At 32.2% G+C, this 10,068-nt stretch overlaps 1 long non-coding RNA gene across 1 annotated transcript; it reads right to left on the reverse strand.

Moving 5' to 3' along the window:
• Positions 1 to 3,316: 3,316 nt before the first annotated feature.
• On the reverse strand, positions 3,317 to 7,930 carry LOC139513263 (uncharacterized). Its single transcript, XR_011662416.1, has 2 exons — positions 7,810 to 7,930; positions 3,317 to 3,705 (listed from the first exon to the last, which is right to left on the reverse strand). It is a non-coding gene; the product is annotated as an uncharacterized lncRNA (long non-coding RNA).
• Between the last annotated feature and the right edge of the window lie 2,138 nt (positions 7,931 to 10,068).

The raw sequence follows: 10,068 nt of genomic DNA on the forward strand, positions 1-10,068 counted from the left end.
ATACAATAATATTTAAAAATCGTGTTACATTTATTTTATTATTTGTTGCTTTACTTTAGAGTTTGATTAAGTTTTCTATTGGGGGCTTTGTTTCTGTGTTGTTTTGGATTGTCAGAACAAATGTTTTCCTGTATTGATATTTGGAGAGCAAGGATTAAATTACTTTAAAATTTAATTGAAGTAAGTGATAAAGGGGAAATGCGCAACACGATTATTCATCAATTGTCAAACTCCAGGTTTCTTCATGGAGCAAGTTTCTTTCTAGAGGCAACAAAAAGTCTTCAACTATAGGCAGGCATTTGAATAATGGTTCGATATATGTAGAAGTTTCATCACTGATTTCACATGTTGAAAAGGGTATTTTTATAGACTCTCGGTCTATGATTTTGTTTGACTGTCCGTTGTCACTTTTTTTTATTGTACCGTTAGTCAGTATTGCTCAACCGATTTCATAATATATATTTATGCAGAAATTTTTTCCTGGTGTCAAATGACTGTGAAAAAGTGACCTAAAAATGAAATATCCTTTTGTACTTTTGATGTAGACATTTTTTTTTGTATATATCGTTCAAATGTGCTATTCTAAATTGATTCCTAGTGCCAAAACTTATCCATCGCTATACTGCACTTTCGGAATATCTTCAAAATTTAAACTTACCCTGAAATAATTCCTTGTTTCAGTATAAAAGAGGTGGAAGATACCATATGGACTTTCAATGTTCAGACGTCAAAAAGATACTAACAACGGCAAGGGGATAAATAACGGCTAAAAGACGAACAACAATAAACAAAAAAAATACTTCAAAGCATTGTTTTATTTGCATCAGTATTTTAAACAATTTGAGTCTTTGCCTCACACAAAAACTTAAAAATGGGGTTCTTATTGAATTCTTCGCCTTGTTATGAACCTCGTCTTCTAGTGTTATTTTGACATATCATCCATAGTTCTTTCGTTTTTATTTTAGGTAAATACTGACACTAAAGTCTTAATATTGTGAAACGGCTAAGAGACAATACGAATACATAAGCCTACTCGTTAGCCGATCTGCAAGACCATTGCACTTTTACCTACCTATAATACTGCATTATAACCTCTGCAATCCGTCGAGTAACAGAATTACACACTAACAACACATATGCAATCATCACGCTTTAAATAGCGTGTAAGATCATTAACTATATCAAAACACTTACCAACATGAATTGAAAATGGAATGTATGAAAAAACTCAAGACAACAACCCGACCAAAGAGCAGATAACAGCCGAAGGCCACCAATAGGTCTTCATTGCAGCCCGGAGGTGTGCTTCAGCTGGCTTCTAAACAAAAACATACACTAGTTCAGTGATAATGGACGTCATTAAAACTCCGAAATATATAAAAGAAACTAAAATTAAAAACCACACAAGACATGCAACAAAGACCAGATGCTCCAGACAGGCGCAACCATATTCTCTGTAGTAATATTATAGGTTTCTATTAAAGTAATAGCTGTATCACCATAAATGACGTAAAACCTTTACTAAATTATTTGATCATAGTAACTACGTTGATGTTGTTAAAAGAGTCCGTAAGCTTAGATGCAATCCATGTAAACGTATCATTCCTTTTAAAAAAAAATATTTAAAAAAAATATCTATTATATCTTTAATAAGAGTATCGGAGTATTATTTTATCTGTATAGACATTGATCTTATTATCAATAAATCAAAAGATACTTGACTATTTAAAAGCTTACGATGTTACATTTTTTTCTATACTTATATTTTGGCATAGCAAAAATTATGCTTTCCTAGACGGTTTGTGACGTCTTTACGCTTTATATTTGATGTGCACTGATTGATAGGTTAGTCATGGATACGTGATATTTATTAGTTGGGTTATGCTTTGAACTAGGTTTTAATAAATAAAAAAAATGAAAAACAACACGTTTAATAATTTATTGCGTCCGAAGCGCTTTTCTGGATTTACCTTCATTAGGAACGCTTGATCCGTACCTGTAAGCTAGTGACACATCTACAGTTATCATTTGGATTTATGCTTAAAGTGAATCTATGAAAATCAATGAAAAATACCAAGATGTTATCGAATCATAAAATCACTGGACAAAACAACCAAGTTATGGCAAATAGAAAACTCACACATGCAACATTGATTGAATGAAAAATCAGATAAAACAAATACATAACCAACAGCTAACAAAATGGAAGTCACGTATATTTATTGTTTTCTTTGGAATTGAGTCTCATACATGTGTTTTTCACTTCTTCCTCATATAGGAAAATGATCGAATTCAAAATTGACCTCTGTTTACAGTGAAAACATTAACAAGCTTGATTGTAAAAGACTATGCTATGGAAAAACTTTTTTTTTTAAATTTTGAATGCTAAAGCTATGAGACAGTGGCTTGCTTCATGTTTTTCATATCTGAACATGTACTCTTAATAACTGACAATGGGGAAGGGAGTTTAACTTCCTTGACAGAACATGTTGGTCTAGTAATGGTCGATAATCTATTCTTAAAAAGTAGAGTATAAGTAGATGTTCAAAGGAACCCATATTTCTCGCCTAACATTTTTGTACAAAATTGATATAATGCTATCTCATTTTCTATATTGTCTAGCAACAAGAAACATGTGGATAACAATCATCATTCAAGGCGATAAAACTCATTCCTGGAGTCACATCGGGATATATTTTCTTATTTCTAGATTGCATTTTGCTGTTCATGTATGATATTTTAAAATGTTATCTCTACTATACGTTCAGCAAAAAAATAAAAGGCTTGAACTTGACATTCAATGGCGTCTATCTGGCTTATTTGTATATCTGTTTTGCTGTTTTGGGGTGTCTTCAAAAAAGCAAAATTGCCTTTGTGTCAGATTAGCACACATGTTACCAACATGGTCACTAAAGTAAAATTTGTATTTTACGGAAACTAATTAAATTAAAGTAAAAACAGATAAACTCTAAATAGCAAAAATAATCAGCAAAATTAGATCTGTACATTTTTTTATTCCTTTTTTATTGATCAATACGTGACTCGGCCATAATCATCAGTCGACATTTTTATAAAAGTCAACGGATGACGGAGGACCAGTAATGAATAATCGCAACGGAGAATTTAAAGAAGTTAAAACAAAGTCCAAAAATACTAGTGTTTCGAGTATCCAAATGAAAAAAATAAATAAGAAAATCTATTTCTTCTTTCTTTTATCCCTTCACCCTAAAACAAATAATGATCTCATTTTCTTCTATTAAATTGATATTCCGTTTTCTTTTTCATGTGATGCTTATAAATAAATCTTGAACAAGCATTCATTCATATAGTATTTTATTGAAAGTGAAAAAAGGTGAAACATTTTAATGCAAATTCATGCAGTCATAATGTCTTGTCAATTATAATATAAATAAAATCACTGATCAGTTGGAAGACAAGATGGACAACATTGTCCGTCCAGATATGTCAGTTGGAGGCCGTCATCACAACTCCATGTCGGACAGTCTACAGTGTTACATCCGGCTTCCTTAGTGTCTTCATAGCACCAACAAAAGAGACAGGGGTTCAGCCAAACTGTATCACCATATTTAATCTCAACTTCTTTACCTTCGAATTTCGTTGAGCATGTTGCTTCTTCGGAACTTACAAGATTCAAGTAAGTGAAAGTTAGAGCAAGGGTAAACAAAATAATCTTCATAGCCATTTCTGAAAAACAAAAACAAAATAATGATAGAATAGTATTAGGTCTTATAACCCAGTATTCAATACGTATACTAACAAACAGTATTTACTTTTCCAAGGTTTCTATTGATATTTTGATAGAACTGAAAGACTTTGATAGTTTCGAGCAAAAACCCTCGGTTGGAAGATGAAGAGCATTTGATGGATCTGAAAGGTATATATAGTTTCAGTCGTGGATTCTTCGATCGACCTGAGATGTGAATGTTTTAGTCGTATGTAAATTGACAGACATGGAAGATGTAAACATTTCAGTCGTGGAATCTTTGGAAGACCTGGAAATGTAGGCAATTTATGAGTCAGAATCTTTATATATCCTCTCATACTGGATACTTATGGCTTAAAGAACATGATTTTTTTGTTCGCAGCATAAAATATGTAACTTACAGTGGCGGATCCAGAAAAAAATTTGGGGGTGGTCCCAAATGGATATTGAATTGTATGAAAAAGGTTAAAAAATACCTTCGACATTATGGAAGATCATGAATTTGGACAACACCATGCAATGCACATATTCCTAGATAAATGATAAAGATAAAGGAATTTTAAGACATGTAAAACTGATTTTTATTTAAGACTCTATACGATATCTTGCAATATAAAATAGCACAATTGTCATCTGAATTAGGCAAGCTGTAAAAAAGTTGAGCTAAAATGTTTCGAATCGGTAAAAACAGTTCTACGTAAAATTGTTCAAAATTTACTTATTTAACAAAGAGTCGTTTATCAGATCATTCAACAGCATGCATCGCGGGTATTTCCTTGCAAAGTTATCTATAATTTGTTTTATGTTTAGTTCCAAACTGTAGTGCACATGCACCAACGCAAGTCCGTTTAAGCGCGATTGTCCCATAGTTGTTCTCAGGTAGGTTTTTAAAAGTGATAACTCGCTGTTGGATCGCTCACAATCGCAACTCGTCGTCCCATGGTAGCTATGATTTTTAAGATAACAGAAATATTTGGAAAGTCTGTTTTGCAAAATACTGCTAGAGCACCGGCTACAGTTTCTGGTTTTGAAAGCATTGACTCGCAAGTCTGTTGCCACAAACGCAGTTCGGACAGCATTGTAGATGGACTCGTCAAATCAGTATGGTAAAAGTCTACAAAATGTTTAATTTCATCAATTGTTGCGCGACGACTTCATTTCGGTTAAAGATGCTTCAATAGCGGAATAAAAAAACCTCAAACGCATTGTGTTTTGACAATTTAATTTTACATGTATACTGGTGAAACGCATTGATCCGTATTCTATCATTGTGACACCTCCAGGTATCTAGGTAATCCATAACCAATTAGTGCGATGAAAGGATTAATCTTAAGTGTTAATTTGTTAATTAGCTAGTTATTGAAAAAATAGACACTTTAAAAAAAAATTGAGGTTCGTCATGGGGGTGGTCCGGTGCGCCGTGGGACCACCCCCTGGATCCGCCACTGACTTATACTATAATTGTGTAAAGCAGGTGGTATATCTGGAAACGTTGTCTTAAATTAACGGTAATCAACTATTTCGACCAGATCGTGTTCAAGCAATTCAATTCAACGTCACGAAAAAATTATTTGAATTATAAAAGTTGGAAATAAGTCTGTTCAATTAATAGTCCCCAGTGGCGGATGCAGGAATTTTCGAAAGGGGGGGGTGCTAGCCCAGGGCAAAAGGGGGGGGGGGTGCAAAGGTGCAAAACATATGTCCCGATTCAAATGCATTGATCGGCCAAAATAAAGGGGGTGCGCACCCCCGGAACCCCCCCCCCCCCTGGATCCGCCACTGGTCCCCCCTCAATTACATTATTCACTAGGTAGAGAAAACATGGTTTTTTTTATAGAAAATTCGAAAGGCGACACATTATCCAATGCTTATCAAGAAAAATACATTTTGAATATAATAATGGTCACATCCCATTGTATATGTTGTCATGGTATATTTGAAACTTTTATCTTTAGTGTGTCAGATGATACAGTGAAATGTACATGGTTTTTCCTTGAAAAGGTTCAGATTATTTTTTACACGTGCGATTTTGTTAATCAAAATTGGTCATGAAATATCAAGGCGTGACCAGACTTAATCACTAAGATTAGATTTCTTTTCCAATGGATATATACATGTACAATGTACTTTAATTTGTGTAGTTGAAGCCTGGTTTTACTTGATAAGTTTAAGTGCACGTTATAAATTTTAGAAGTCATTTAGCGTTTTATGCATTTACTTTAACAGGAAGGGAGGCGAAAGATACCAAATAGTAACCGTAAACATTTATAGTAATATTCAGTGATAATAATATGACCGGGCACTGTGTCTCATACGAACTTACAATTGCCTATCATCATATGTTTACATTCATTCGAATAATATGAATGTTTTTAACTATTTTGACAAAAGCAAATAAGCGGCATCTTTCAGAGTCCTTTTCACGACCATCAAAATACGATAATCGATATATGATAATAAAACATTTAGATAATTCATATAGAATTTCTAATCTTTTCAAGCTTTGAGATTTAGCGTTTTCAAAATAATTTTAAGAGCCGTTTGAAACAGTAATATACATTATTCATAGAGTAGTAACTGTTTCACATGGTTTGTATCTATCAGAATAATTCTGAGCAATCTTACTTTTGTAAGAGCGATGAATACTCTAAAAAAAATACCTGATTAAAATGTTACCATTGTGACAGACTATGTTCTACTTTTTGCTAATATTCTGGATTTTTAATCAGATTTTAAAGTTGAATTGTATTTGATTGATTTCGCAGTCTCACAAGTTTAAGTAAAAATTAATTGGTACACTGTAGATTATATTTCTATACATTTAGTAAAAATATTGATTGATGATTGATTAACGTCAAACGTCAAATATAACATTATATTCCGAACGATGGCATGGAAAAGTTAAACAAATAGACTCTATATGTCTAGGCATACAAATTGAATCGTGTATTTCATGTGCTAGCTCACACATCAACAGTTGGCATATTTCTTGGAAATAATATAAAAAAAACTTACTGTGGTTTGTATTGCTGTATTATTAATGCCGATATATCTTTTGTTTTTATTAAAAAATCAAATGAATGGAGTTATGTGATAAAGTTACAATTTATATACCGGGTATATTAGTGTAAAGAACATCTGTTCAAAGCATATGTTGTCTGACCAATTATATGTACATAGCTAGGGGACGTGTTTTTGTGTTTAATTAAACAATATCAAAGTTACTATCAATGCTGTGAGCTATATACATATGTATGCGATTCAAAATGGCACCTACAACGTAAATTTCTGTCATTTGCATCTGTTACGGGGGTTTTGTCTTGAACCTTTGAACATTCATTGGATAAAACTAAGTTCAATTGTTCCAAAATAAATTGGACTTATCAGAGAAAATTCAAATAAAATGAATTGTGATGAATAAGAATATAAAGGTTGAATACGAAAACTTCAAATTAAAAAAAAAAAAAGATATTACAACTAAACATAAATATTATTTATATATAAAAAAAAAGTTTATAGAGGGAGATACTACAATGTCCTTTAGCTCAGGTGGATTTTTCAACTACAGAAGTTTCTTATAAGTCGATAAGTCGACTTTATTTAAAGCCAACAAAGATGTGATACATAGTTAAAGTTTGCGTCGAATCTATGAAAACGAACTGATATGAAATCCAAGAAACTTGCACTGGTTCTTCTTAAGATGGTATATGCAGATTTGCACTATATATATATATAAATTTGAGTCTGCGTTTTTTCCCCCATAGAATATATCTTTCAGTTATAACCATAAGACGGTGTCCTAATCATATGAAGATTCTTTGACGTTTCCTAAGTTTAGGAAATGTTTAATAAACACGCACTAAGGACACATACAAAAAATGTAGATGTGTCCTAGACTAATATGATCTCAATTCATGACCTATTCATAAGAGCGCTCAGATGTGATTTTAAATGTTCACAATGAAGATTATGCAAGAAGAAATTTTATATGTGCACAATTTCTGAACGAAAGTTGTATATATGTGTATTTTTTTTGGGCATTATTATTGTATATAAATAATAAAAAAAATTTAATAGAATCATACCTTCAATTACACAGATCTCTGCAACTATGATGATATAAAATGAAACTGAATTTAGTATATATACTACAAATTATGAATAACAAATATTTATATCTATATAGCCATCTGTATTGGTTATTATACGAATTATTTTAAATTTCTATCATATGTTGTAGTAATTTATGATGTAGTGACTCATAAATAATTGTACTGATTGTACTGGTTTCTTTGTTTTGCCTATATTTCTAATTGTCAACTTACTGATAATTTCTGATATTTGCATATTTAAACGTTACCGCTAATGTCACGCATGATTATTTTAATGTTTACAGTTACTTTCTACATAATTTTACTACTTCACTAAAATGAACCATTTTTTTTTTATATCATGATGAAACACGCAATTAAAATACAGATGAGACATGCTTTATCAAAGAATTTGTTCCAATACATATGATTATTATTTTGAACAATGAATTTTTATACAATCTTAATTTTTCATTTGAAGTATTCCCATTAAACAGATTTGCTTCATACACACAGACCCTTTAGTGCAAAATATGAAATGAATAATATTTGTGCGCACATTTTTCAATCTTTTTCGCACTTGTAAAAAGAACAAGTTGTGTGTTCAACATTCTAATGGTGCACACACACCTTTTGGTGTTGTGCACACACCTTTTAATCTTGTTGGCACAACTTTTAATATGTGTGCACAAGATTAAATTCTGAGCGCAGAACTTGTAAAAAGTAATGCGAATTTTTTTCAAATTGTGGGCAAAATATTAAAAATTATGCGTATACAAGATTTAAATTTTAGCGGAACGAGATATAAGTTGTGTGCAGAAGATTTAGGGTCGATCACACAAAATATCATACATTTAATTTTTAGCACTTAAGGGGCTCCGTAGCTTTACGACCCTATTACGTCTCACTTTGAGTTATATATATATATTTGAGGTCTGGAGCTGGCATGTCAATAACTGCTAGTAGTCCTAAGTTTGGTAATTTATGTATTATTGTCATTTTGCTTAGTTTCCTTTGTTACCTTTTTTATACAGAGAAATAAAAAGGGAGAGAGAAATTTATTATTATATCATTTGCGACGAGACTTAAACCTCTAGCTTGTCTAGTCTCGTGTTAAAAATGAGAATGGTAAATGGGTAGTGTATAAAAGAGACAACAAAGAGCAAAAGGACACCAATAGGTCTTCAACATCGCGAGAAAATCGCGCATTCGAATGCGTGCTTCAGCTGGGCCCTAAACAAAAATATTTACCAATTCAGTGATAAAAATGAGGCGGAGTTAAACACATTTGTGTAAGATCTCAACCCTCCCCCTATACCTCTAGCCAATGTAGAAAAAACAAACACACATCAATGCGTAAAGTAAAACTCTATTTAAAAGAAGACCGAGTCCGATGTCAGAAGAGGTCACAAAATAAACTAAGTAAAATGACAATAATACATAAATTAACATGCCAGCCCCAGACTTAAATAAACTGATTGAAAGATCATCATCATCATATGAAAATTAAGCACAATCCATTTCGTAAGAGGTTTGGTATCATACCATTGTATAATAAACGAAAAGAACATAACCCGTATCAGGTGAATGCCGACATATTTGTGCTTTGTTAAGAATATTGATGTGAAATACCTGACCGATAAGATGTCTGCATATTGATTTATAATAACGAATGATGTGCTTGTACCAATGAAAAAAATAGTACATGTTTTGACTAGTTTGTGATACCCTGGTGTATAATAATTGTTCATTAATACATAGATTTCTTTCGTTAAAATCAAATACGTTGTTACATAAACGAGCGAATCGAACAAGTTGAAATATATAAACACCATAAGATGGTGACAAGGAAACGTCACCATCTAAAAATGTATAATTGAAAATAGGAAATGAAAAATCATCTCTTTCATAAAAGTTTTGTATTAAGCTTTCCGATAAAGACACATATATCAAGATTCAGGAAAAGGCAGTGTTCATTGTAGGTATAAGCTTTATTATTTTATTTTTTAATTTTGGTTTATTTGTTTGCTTCGGAGTTTAGTGCGTCCATTTCTCTGAACTATTAGGTACCAGCTAGGGCCGCATCCGATGCGAAATGTTCTCGCTGTGTATAAGACCCATTTGTGGCCTTATCCTATCACACTGCTTTTTAGTCGGGTTGTTGCCTCACTGACAAATTTCCCGTTTCCACTTTCTAATATATGACTAAAAGGCCATCGTATTAATTTAATCCAAAGTTATTGCAGTAGCCTC

This window comes from Mytilus edulis, chromosome 2 (genome assembly GCF_963676685.1).
Source record: "Mytilus edulis chromosome 2, xbMytEdul2.2, whole genome shotgun sequence".
Lineage (NCBI taxonomy): Eukaryota > Metazoa > Mollusca > Bivalvia > Mytilida > Mytilidae > Mytilus > Mytilus edulis.